This window comes from Globicephala melas, chromosome 5, assembly GCF_963455315.2.
Source record: "Globicephala melas chromosome 5, mGloMel1.2, whole genome shotgun sequence".
Lineage (NCBI taxonomy): Eukaryota > Metazoa > Chordata > Mammalia > Artiodactyla > Delphinidae > Globicephala > Globicephala melas.
In genome coordinates, this window is record NC_083318.1 from 111,005,003 (window position 1) to 111,017,660 (window position 12,658).

Genomic DNA, 12,658 nt, shown 5'->3' on the forward strand with positions numbered 1-12,658 from the left:
GGGCTTACTTTTGACATCCAAAGGGCAGCATGAGGGCACTGGATATTTGGCATTGGGAAGATGAGACTCAGAAGCTAGGAGATGCATGAGGAAAGAGGAGTGGGAAAATGGCAAAGACAAATTTTCAACTTTGGAATATTGTGGGCCAGTTCTTTTTCTATGATAAAGGCTTTTATGTTAATAGTATTGGGCACTATGGAGAAATGGTTTTGTATTTTTGCCTGAAATTTGTGTTATGTTTTGTGTAATGCATATCTTAATATTATGGGAAGGAAAATATAGACTTTAAAAACAGACAAGTTGTATTAGAAATATGCCATAAAACATATATAGTGCTGTTATATTTTATTCATTAAACAATTGCTTAATGTTTAAACAATTAAACAAATGTTTAATTCAATTAAACATTATTCCTTAGACTTCCATCAACTAGAGGAAAGAAATTTAATTAAACTATTTTTATTTTAAACTTAAGGGAATAAATAATCAGGGTTATGAGACTAATTATTGTCAAAGGCAAAGAGATCTCTGAATTATTCAGTAAAGCAATTCTGCAACTCTGTTAATTGAAAGAAATATTTCTTTCAGATACATATTTTTTTCTTTATAGTTTACTACATGGCAAGGATAATGCAATGTAGTGTCCTTGGTAGGCTTGAAAAATATTTTAGCTTAAGCAGGTATTTCTATTTTTTTTAAGTTTGCTCTAAATTGTAAAGCCTTTGAAATATAATCTACTTATTTTAGGAATTGTTAGACTTGTTCTTATAGAACAGCATATGTGAGTGGAAAAGCAAGCTAACATATTTTTGGTTAATCACACCCATGGGAAACTGAAAGCCACACTGGAGTCCAGACACCACCTACCATTTTAGAGCTTTTAACCTTATAATAACTTATAATGTTATAGGTTATTATGTAATTATAATAGCCTATAATTACAGATATATATTACCTGTGAGGAAATAAATGATCTCATTCATACCAGTTTGGAAAAATCAAATCTGGAAAGTCAGAAGTTACAGCTTCATATCTAATAGCTAGGGTGACCATATGATGTATCATTGAATCCAAATCCAGATAATTTTCAGAACGAAAGGTGATATTCAAAATAATTAAAATCTTATCCATCTGTCCTTATTTATGCCCAGTTTAAACTTTATCATTTTGACCTCTCTCCAGTTTCAGTACTATTTTCTTCTGCAGTGTGCAATCTGAAGTCCATCCAATGAATTTTAAAATTTCAGATAGTTGTATTTTTCAGTTTAGAATTGCCTTTAGTTTTTTTTTTAGAGTTTCCACTTATCTCCTGAATACTTCTATCTTTTCAACCATTGTATCTTGCTTCTATTGAATATATAATCTCCCGATTATGGGTTTCTTGTCTCTTTGCAGATCTTGTAGTTTAAAAAGTTATATCCTATACATTGTATGCTAAAGAACAGTAAAGGCTGAAATATCTAAATCTGTGTATATATCTATCTTAACTTTTTATTATCTTCTTTTTACTCCATTATTTCTTGACTTTATCTTATAACTCTTCCATTGAATTTTAATTTTAGTAATTATACTTTTAATTTCCCTTAAAATCTTGTTCTGTAATTACTCCCCTCCCGCCAGACACCTCTTTTTATTGTATGGGTGCAGTATTTCTTAGACTTTGTCTTCTGTTATTGATTTTCGTCAAATGCCTGGTGATGCATGGTTGTTCATTCTTACTTGTTAATGGGGAAGTTTGATTATCATCACTCGGGGCAGTGCTTTCCTTTGCCATTGTTTACCTCTGTTTCCCCTGATGGAAAGAGTTGATTCTTTCTATGTGTACCTGAGTAGGCATGTTGACTACTTAATTTCAGAGGCCTGAATTTAAGATGTGCATTGTATAATAGTCTGGTGCTCTCCTTTGGAGTCTACTCCTTCCATGAAAAATCATTTAAATTCTTTAGCGATGGGCTGTGTCCTATGGCATTTCTGCCAGTTGTCTGACAGTGAAAGTGGGAGAGAATTGTCCAGCTGTTCAGTGGTCAGTCCTTTATTCAAATACCCTCAGTACTGCTGTATAACCTACTCTTGTCTTCCACGCCTCCAGCTTGTGCTGTTAGAACCTTTCTGGGGTTCTCTCTTGGGCAAAACAGAGCTATCTACCTTCTGTGCAGCCCTCATCTGCGTCCCAGGCTTTGTCTTCACACAGAGTCACCACAGTAATGCTGTGTCCTGTCTTCTCTAAATCCATTAAATATTGTAGCCCACTCAGAGTTTACTGTGCACTAGCTTTCTTACCTCATTCACTTTTTGTTTTTATATTGACTTTTCTATGTTTTTAGATTCATTTCAGTGTGATTTGAGGGGGAGAAAGGTAGAAGTTTGTGCTCAGGCTTCCACCCTGCCTCAACAGTAGCATGCATTATGAATGTGATTTTGTTATTTAAGTATTGAGGCTTTTGCCTTTTTTTTGTTGTTTTTAAAGAATTTTAGGGGCATTGAAAATAGGTTTAAGTATCTTACAGGTATTTTCCCCCCTCTTTATCCTTATAGATTTCTCTCAATGAGTGGATACTGCACAGACCCAGTAAATATTTGTTGAGTGACTAATTCTTAAAACCCACTAGCATGGAACCATCACTGAAAGTATTTTAACAGAGATGTGAAAGTTTTGTTGTGGCAAATTTGTGTTCTGGCAAATGCATACGAACTAAAAACCAACACTCCATATCCATATTTAAAATAGTATGTACTTTGAATGAATTTTACTTAAACCATCTTTTGCTTTGCCTGATTTTATAGTTATGAAGCAGGAAAGAATCGAAGGAATGGACTTGAAGCTCGTGAAATTAGAGGAAAGCAGCACTAGGAGGAGTAGAGTAGAAGAACTTGCAGATGGTGGGGAAAGAGGCGCCTGATGGTAAAAAGTGAAACAGGAAAATATCTCGTCTCTTACCTGTTGCTTCCTTTGGGCATGGAAGAAACTTTGATGTAGCTCTGACCCTGAACACTTAGAGCTCAAAACTATAAAAGAAAAACAAATTTGAGTTTCTCTTGATGATCTTGGGTATAAATGCTATGGATTCATTAGTTTTCTTCAGTCAGAGGGTAGCTATCTATTTTTTATACCAGTGGAGTGTTTATGCGAACTCATGAGGAAATGCAAACCTCTCTTAACACTTCTTAATTAGGCTGAAATTCCATCAAGGGATTTGTGCTGACCTCATGAATAATGAATGTGAAATTAAATTTTCTAAAGTCACACGGGCCCAGTGAAGGGCACAGACAATATATGTATTTTTTCAGGATAGCCTTCTGCATGTGAACATTGCTCCAGTGCTGAGATGCATGGGGCCCAGTGTAGAGCCTGCTTTTATACCACGGTTGAAACCTTCTGAAAGCCTTGGCTCCCATGAACACTTTGGAGAACACTCAGGTGCGTTACTGCCTGACTCACTGTAATATTGCAGCATCACTTGTATTTTTTATGACTTGGTTGGCTGTGCTTTTCTAATCTCCGGAAGTGATCTAGTAAAATAAAAACAGTAAGCGTAGCAGCCAACTATGTCTTCTGTTTGTAAACACATTGAATAGTACTAATAATAGAAGACGGTAATGATGATGGGTCAAAGTCAAAAGTAGAGATAACTGATATGTTAGATTTTTCTGTTGTTTTATAATCACCTATGATGCATTTTAGGAATAACTGGACAGAAAATATTTTTTAAAATCTGCTTCCTTTGCAAGGCTATCTAACCTTCCAATGACAAATTGGCCCAAACATGTAGCTCTATGAAAACTGCAGTGTGACTCTTTAAATTATGATATTCTGTAATTAGCATCACATAATACAAAGTGCTTCTGTCTGAAAATTTTATATTTAATTTTAACTCATGGAATTACACTGTAATTGTATGAATAGGCTTATATTATCAAAAGTAAGTTTTAAAATGCATATTTTCATTTTTACATATGGTAAAATTTTCTCAAGTGAATTAAAATACTCTTAATCTTTTCATCGAATAATAAATATGGGCATCCCTCTGATATAATTAATGCAACTTATCCTATTCAGTAGAGGACAGAAATGTTAAATCATACATAAAAAGTGGCTAAGTGTATTTCATTACCAAACCAGTTCTGCAATTTCCATGGACTTATGGAAAATGTTATTCACCTCTTGGGGAAAATCTTTGGCAGAAAGCTGAGTTTTGCTTGGCATGCTGTTTGCTTCAGTTTAGTCTCTGGTTAGCCTGTTCTTGATGTCAGTTGTATACACACTCTCTTCATGTTGCGGAAGAAAAAACAACTTTAGTTCTCACCCATACTTATTTTTCTACTGGTATTTAATCTCTGTGTTGAGTTTAAGATTTGGGATTCCAGTGTGATAGTTTAAATTTGTACTGTTTGCAATAATGACAGTTTCCAAGTAATTGAATGGGATTCTGGAGTTTTGTTTCTTATTCTGTTATAGGCTGTTCTTCTAAACATCCCTGTGGTATAAAATAAGGACGTCATATGAAATATGGTTATGTTTCTGATGTGCAACAAACTGTTTAGAATTCTTAGCTATTCAATAGCATGACTGCAGAATGCACATTAAAATTTTTTTCTAGGTAAAAAGGATAATTAGAGTCAATGAAAGAAAGGTGGAGAAAAACAACAAAAGACTAATAAAATATAGTCAATAGTGTTACCTACAAATGCTATTTATGTGTAATGAAATACAAAGCATAAATCTTATCATTAATTCTCTTATTGGAATTTTTGGTGCCTGAATAAAATTACTTGTACTTCATATTGCTTGGCTTTTTAATTACTGAATATTTGATTATCTAAAATAACCATTGTTCTTTCTAAAATGAAGTCAATGATCTAACATATAAGAGAGTATTAAGGAGTATAAACTCATAATATGTGTCTTCATGTTAATATTGAAATGATAAATTTCAAAGACCATTAAAATTGGATGATTGAGTTACTTAACTCAAGTCATCAGACTTCATTAGCATAAATGTATAGGAGCTACATTTGGTGTCTGTTTAATTGATGCTTAGAGGGAAGTCGGTGTGCGTGAGTGTATGTTTTTCTTTGGCATGTGGCCTGACCTCTGGGTTGTCTCAGAGTGGAATTTATAGTTGCTGAGCTGTGCTGTTTCACTGTCACTTTTGATATTATATTATGATTTTAGCCTATCTTCTAGGAAGAATTTCATCCTTAATTATGCAGGGACCCTCCCACTTAGTCTTTAATGTATTCCTAAATTTGGGGACCAGATTATCATTTTCCAATTACCCCCACGAGTTATACCATATGAGTTATTCATTCCACTAACACAGGGTTTCTTGCAACAGAGAACACATTTTATTTGAGTTTATCCTTTTATGGTATCTGATCCATAGTAGAGGTTATACTTAAGTGATTTTATTGACAGGACTCTTTAATTAATTCAAAGCAGTGTTCACCTTTCCAAATATAAATTGTATATTTGAATGGTGGTAGGCCATAAGAAGGAAATGTGCATTTATGTTTGCCTACTATATGATTTTTTAATTTCCATAATTCATCTATGGTATGGTTAGATTAGGTTATTATTATTTCTACTATAAAAATGAAGAAACTGGGCTTCCCTGGTGGCGCAGTGGTTGAGAGTCCACCTGCCGATGCAGGGGACATGGGTTCGTGACCCGGTCCGGGAAGATCCCACATGCCGTGGAGCGGCTGGGCCCGTGAGCCATGGCCGCTGAGCCTGTGCGTCCGGAGCCTGTGCTCCGCGATGGGAGAGGCCACAACAGTGAGAGGCCCGCATACCGCAAAAAATAAAATAAAATAAATAAAAAAGAAGAAACTAAGATTTAAGAGATTAGGTAACCAGCCCAAAGTTATATGGGATATAGAGTTTGAAGTCTTTCTGACTCCAGAGATGATACGTTTTAGGAGAGATACTGGTAAGCCACTCTCACCCGAGTGAGTGGGGAAAGCATGGAGCCAGCGGAGTCTGGGAATAGGCAATAGTTGCAACATGAGGGCAGTTATGATATCTACATCCATGGCAACCTAACACAATGTGTAGAAACTAGCAGGTGCTCAATAAAATTTTATTGAAAGAAAGAATGAATGAAGTGGAGGTGATTCAGGGCTGGGTTCATACAGAAAAAGAAACTCAGGAACAAGGAAACTTCGGAACTGCAATACTAGTGGAGTGTTTATTTTGAGGAATGCAGCAAGAATCCAGTTATTAGGTTCAGGGAACAAAGTCAATAAAGGGCCAACACCAAGGCTGAATCAAGACGGAATTGTTGATCTGGGGTGCTTAAATTCTTCAGGACTAGAAATCTTGATGCAGGACTGTGTTTGTAGTTGGGGGGATAAGTGGTCTCAGATTTAAGAATTAGAAGGATGAAGGAGTGAGTCGTCATAGTAGAAGACCTCCCTAAACTGATTTTCTGGTTGAATCAGCAAGAGTATTATTTGTTTTTGTTTAGTCATTGTTTTCTTTTACTTTTTGCTTGTATTAGGTGCTTTTATATCTGCCACATTCTACTGATTGGGCTGGTGCAGCAAATTGGTGTGTTTTTACCTCCTTCAAGTTAATTAACGTTTAATACAGAATGTTTTGTTAGGGAACCTGGTTTCTTCTGACAGACGTTATCAGATAGGAACATAGTAGTCTCTGACGGGTATTTTAGCACGTGAATTCCAGACAGCCCCAAGTGAAAGGATGTTAGTGTCACAGGGTTTTTGTAGAGACCATGGTTTGATCTGTATATAAAATGACTACTAGCCTTGGATAGTGAAAATCAAAATTTCTGGTACCAAAATTAAAAAAATTTTTTTAATAAGATTTCTCTGATGTTCCTTAGAGAACTACATGTCATCTGTTTTCAGTCCCTGTGATTTGGGAATATCTCCAAGGGAGGGTATAACCCACGCCTGATCAGTGAGAATATTGTGATTTGTTCCCAGATAGACAGGTGGCCCAAGCCAAGACCTTCAGAGCCAATGATAATTTATTCATGGACCTTTGCTAAAATTAAAGCAGAGTATACTGAGCTTTGACAATGTCAGCTTAGAACTGTTGAAGCCATCTTTTCATTATATTGGGATCTTGCTGGGGATAGGGCCAACATAGATAAGGGCTGAGAGATGAAAAAAGAGAAAATGAGCCATGATGAAATTTTTAAGCCTCTAGGTCCAGCCATGCCTGAAATGTTTTGCTTTGTACTTCTTAATTGCATGAGCCTATATATTCCCCTTTTGTCGAGCTCAAGTTTTACTTTACTCTCTGAAACTTACTACAGAAAGAGAATCAATTTTCTTTGTTTATGGAAGGCAGGCAATACAAAATTAGTAAATGGTAAATATTAAACAGTGATAGAGGGTGAATAATTAAATTTCATTAGATGCTAAATTATATATTTTCTGAATGATTAAAATTATACTCATCTAAGGTAACATAGTGACATAGGGATAATTGATACAAAGGACCTCATTAGTTTAGATGAGGTATTTTAAAATAGTCAATGGCTTTTTACAGTAGCATATTTTGCTTTTAAGTGAAAAAAGACTTTTCAACATTCGTATGTAATTAAGATGCTTATCTCTTGATCTGAATTCTTGTCCTTTTCCGTAGCACATGATTGATAAATTTGAGCAGATATTTGCTTGAGAAGTATCAATGATAAGAAAGCCATGTATCATGACATACTGACTAAAATGCTGATCACTACAGCCAGCTCTTTAATGGAGAAATATAGATACTGATACATTGTGTCACCTTTGTTTTTTAATGCTAGATATACTAGGGGCATGAGCCCAGCTAAATATGCTGAGGACATATGCCGGGTTAGAGCTAAGAGCCCACAGATTGCATAGAAGATTTGTCAGTAAACAATATGGAGTATAACAAAAAGACTCAGGGGATTCATTTGGTTCTGTTTATTCAGTTTCCAGCAAAAAAAACTTAAGTAGACAAAAAATGTGGAACCGCTGGAATCATCTGCCTCTTTTCAATTCAGCTCCAATGTATGCTTACATTGAAAAGTTTCCTTAGGGAAAATACAATTGGTAAATTCTGATTTATTCAAGTAGATAATATGATAGTGGGTATTTTCGTTGATAAATAATACAAATCTATCCGTCATTCAGAGATGAACCGGTTTGCAAGGCAGAAATAGAGACACAGATGTAGAGAACAAACATATGGACACCAAGGGGGGAAAGCAGGGTGTGGGTGGGTAATGGGATGAACTGGGAGAATGGGATTGACATATATACACTAATATGTATAAAATAGAGAACTAATAAGAACCTGCTGTATAAAAAAAATAAAATTCAAAAAAGTTTTGTTTTAAAGGAGTCTAAATATTGTTTTGTTTTAAAGGAGTCTAAATTTAAAAGTCATCATAAAAATGTCTATAGGATATGAATTTTAATACGATACACCTGAGCATTTTTTACATTTACTGAAATCAGCTTACTGATTTCCTTGTTTAAAAAGTGAAGCCAGAGGATAATCATTCTGAAGGATGTGGTGGGGGATGTGATTTGCATTGCATCTATAGGAACATATTTAAAGAACAATTAGAAATTCTATAGATACATTTTGGAAGACATATTTTAGTTATTTGGGTAATGTATGCAAAGCACTCTTGTAAAGAATATGCAATCTTAATGATATAGTAAAGCTAACTTGATCACATTGTTCTCTATATTTAGTTGACTGCTTTTAAGATGTCTTTTTTCTTGTCCATTGTAGGAATTTTATTTTGTAGGGGAAAAAAAAAACTTTACTTACTTTCAGGACAAGTGTAATCCCTCTTGAAGCTAGAATTGTCTTCTATCTCATTTTATCTCCAGTTCACTGCGTTAGGACAGAAACTTATTCTCTCCTTTGGTGGATGTGGGCCTGATATTGCTCTTTACATCGATATTTTCTCACAATTACATGAATTGATTAGATGGCTTTCCTTAGGTGTCCCAGTTATTTTGTAAGAGTAAAGTTGTAATAATTTTATAATTCCTCCCACAGCTACACTGGGGTACAGATACCATCCTTTCAGAGCCCAATTTCTCAAAAAAGTGGTTTAAACCATTTTCTCCGCTGCCTCACCACTCACTCACTGCTTAACACCCTGCAATCTGGCTTCTCCATCTCCACTTTGTAGAAGCTGTACTGATCTTCCAATTTCTAAACCAAATGGCCTTTTCTTAGCTCTCTTGCTTATTGAACTTTTTGCTGAATTTATTGCTGTTGATCACATATTCTTTCCTGAAATTCTTTTGTTCATTGACTTCATGACATTACACTAACTTGGGTCTTCAATCGTTATTATTTTCTAAAAGAATAATGATTTTAGTATTCTAACATGATATTTTATAAAAATGATACACACTCATTCTATCTAAAGTTACAAAGAAGAAAGCTGAAAATTGCCCCTATTCCCACTGAGAAATAGCCTCAGTTATTAAATGAACATTCTCTATGTTACAAATGGATGGATAGCCAGATCGAGTGAGTGGCAGTTACTCAGAAATAATTTTAGTAAAATGGGATCATACTATGTACCATATGTGACAGACTCTAAGATGGTCCCCATTTATCCCTGCTTTCTCGTATTCAGACCCCACCAGTGAAGCCATCTGGACCAGTTTTCTTTTTGGGGAGATTTTAAACTACAAATATGATTTATTTAATAGACTTCTTTGCCATTTGTTTATAATTTTTTCTTGAGTGACCTTTGGTAGTTTGTGTCTTTCAAGGAATTTGTCTATTTCAACTAAATTGCTTAATTTATTGACAAACTATTAAGTATTTACTGACATAAAATATTAAGTCTTTGTTATTTCTGGTGGCTGCTATCATTTATTTTACTATTATCAATACTAAAAACAAAATTAAAACACTGGCCTTAGACAAGAGGCCAGGATGGGGATGGAAATGCTTTATTTATAATTTCTCTTATTATATAAATTTCATGTTTACAGCATTATAATTTGATGTCTGTATACACTACAAAGTGATTAGCACCACAAGTCTAGTTATCATCCATCACCATGTAGCTGACTCCCTTCACCCATTTCATCCACCCCCAACCCCCTGCTTCTCTGGTAACCACTGATCTGATCTATGTATCTTTGAGTTTTTGTTTATTTTGTTTGTTTGTTTTTAGATTCTACATTTGAGTGAAATCATAGGTATTTGTTTTTCTCTGGCTTATTTCACTTAGCATAATACCTTCAGAGTCTATCCATGTTGTCACAAATGACAGGATTTAACTCTTTTTTATGGTTGAGTAGTATTCCATTCCACATCTTTATCTATTTATTCATCGTTGGACACTCAAGTTGTTTCCATATCTTGGCTGTTGTGAATAATGCTGCAATAAACATAGGGGTGCATGTACCTTTTCAAATTAGTGTTTTTGTGTTTTTGAGATAAATACACAGTGGAATAGCTGGGTCATATGGTAGTTCTAGTCTTAAGTTTTTAAGAATCCGCCATACTGTTTTGCATAGTGGTTATACCAATTTACAGTCCTACTAACAATGTATGAAAGCTTTTTTCCTCCACATCCTCTATAACATTTATTTTTTGTCTTTTCGATAATAGCCATTCTAACAGGTGTGAAGTGATATCTCATTGTGGTTTTGAATTACTTTTCCATAATAAGTTAGTGATGTTGAATATCTTTTCACATGCCTATTGGCTATTTGTATGTCTTCATTGGAAACATGTCTATTCAGATCCTCTGCCCATTTTTAAAATTGGGTTGTTTGTTTTAATGTTGTTGAGTTGTATGAATTCTTTATATATTTTGGGTATTAACCCCTTATGGGATATATAATTTGCAAACATCTTCTCCTGTTCAGTTTGTTGCCTTTTTGTCTTGATGATGGTATCCTTTGCTATGCTGAAGCTTTTTAGTTTGCTGTAGTTACATTTGTTTATTTTTGCCTTTGTTTCCCTTGCATTTGGAGTCAGACATCACTAAGACCAATGTCAATGGGGTTATCACTTATTTTCTTCTAGGAATTTTATGGTTTTAGGTCTTATATTCAAGTCTGATTTACTTTGAGTTAATTTGTGTATGGTTTAAGATAATAGTCTAGTTTCATTTTTTTGCATGTGGCTGTCCAGTTTTCCCAACACCATTTACTGAAGAGACTATCCTTTCTCCATCTTTGTTCTTTGCTCCTTTGTCATAAGTTAATTGTCCATATATGTGTGGTTTATTTCTGGGCTCTCAATTAATCTGTGTGTCTGTTTTTATGCCAGTACCATACTGTTTTGATTACTGTAGCATTGTAGTATAGTTTGAAATTAGGGCGCATGATACATCCAGCTTTGTTCTTCTTTTTCAAGATTGTTTTGGCTGTTCAGGATCTTTTGTGTTTCCATACAAATTTTAGAATTATTGATATTTGTTCTAGTTCTGTAAAATATGCCACTAGAAATTATTTAGGGATTGCATTGAATCTGTGGATTGCTTTGGGTTGTATGGACATTTTAACAGTATTAATGCTTCCAATCCATGAACATGCAATGTTTTTCTACTTATTTGTGTCTTCTTTAATGCCTTTCATCAGTGTCTTATAGTTTTCAGTGTTCAGGTCTTTCACCTCCTTGGTTAAATTTATCCGTTTATTCTTTTTGGTGCAACTGTAAATGGGATTGTTTTCTTAATTTCTCATTCTGATAGTTTTTTATTAGTGTATAGAAATGACACAGGTTTCTGTATATTGATTTCATATCCTGTGACTTTACTGAATTCATTAATTCTAACAGTTTTTTGGTGGAGTCTTTAGGGTATCATGTCATCTGCAAATAGTGACAGTTTTCTTTCTTTCTGATTTGGGTGCTTTTTTTTGCCTAATTGCTGTGGCTCGGACTTCCAGTGCTATGTTGAACAAAAGTGATGAGAGTGGGCATCCTTGTCTTTTCTCTGATCCTAGAGGAAAAGTGTTTAGCTTTTCACTGTTGAGTATGATGTTAGCTGTGGGTTTGTGCCTTTATTATGTTCTCTCTCTATCTACCTTGTTGAGAGTTTTTATCATAAATGTATGTTGAATTTTGTCAAATGCTTTTCTGCATCTATTGAGATGATCATGTGATTTTTATTCTTCACTGTGTTGTCACATTGATTGATTTGCAAATATTGAACCATTCTTACATCCCTGGAATAAATCCTACTTGATTGTGGTATGTAAGCCTTTTAATGTATTGTTGGATTTATTTTGTTAATATTTTGTTGTGGATTTTTGCATCTATGTTCAACTATGTTCAACTCTTTAATTTCTGATTTTATTTAGTTGACTCCTCTATTTTTTTCCTAATCAGTATAGCTAAAATTTGATTTTGTTTATCTTTTCAAAGAATCAGCTCTTAGATATTTTGATATTTTCTGTCGTTTTTTAGTCGTAATTTTATTTACTGGGTTGGCCAAAAAGCTTGTTGGGTCTTTCGTAACATTGTATGGAAAAACCTGAACGAACTTTTTGGCCACCCCAATATTTATGCTCTGATCTTTATCATTTTCTTCTTTCTGCTGACTTTGGGCTTTGTTTGTTCTTATTCTAGTTCCTTTAGGTGTAGATTGTTTATTTGGTATTTTTCTTGTTTCTTGAGGTAGGCCTATATTGTTATGAAGTAATCTCTTAGAACCATTTTTTGCTG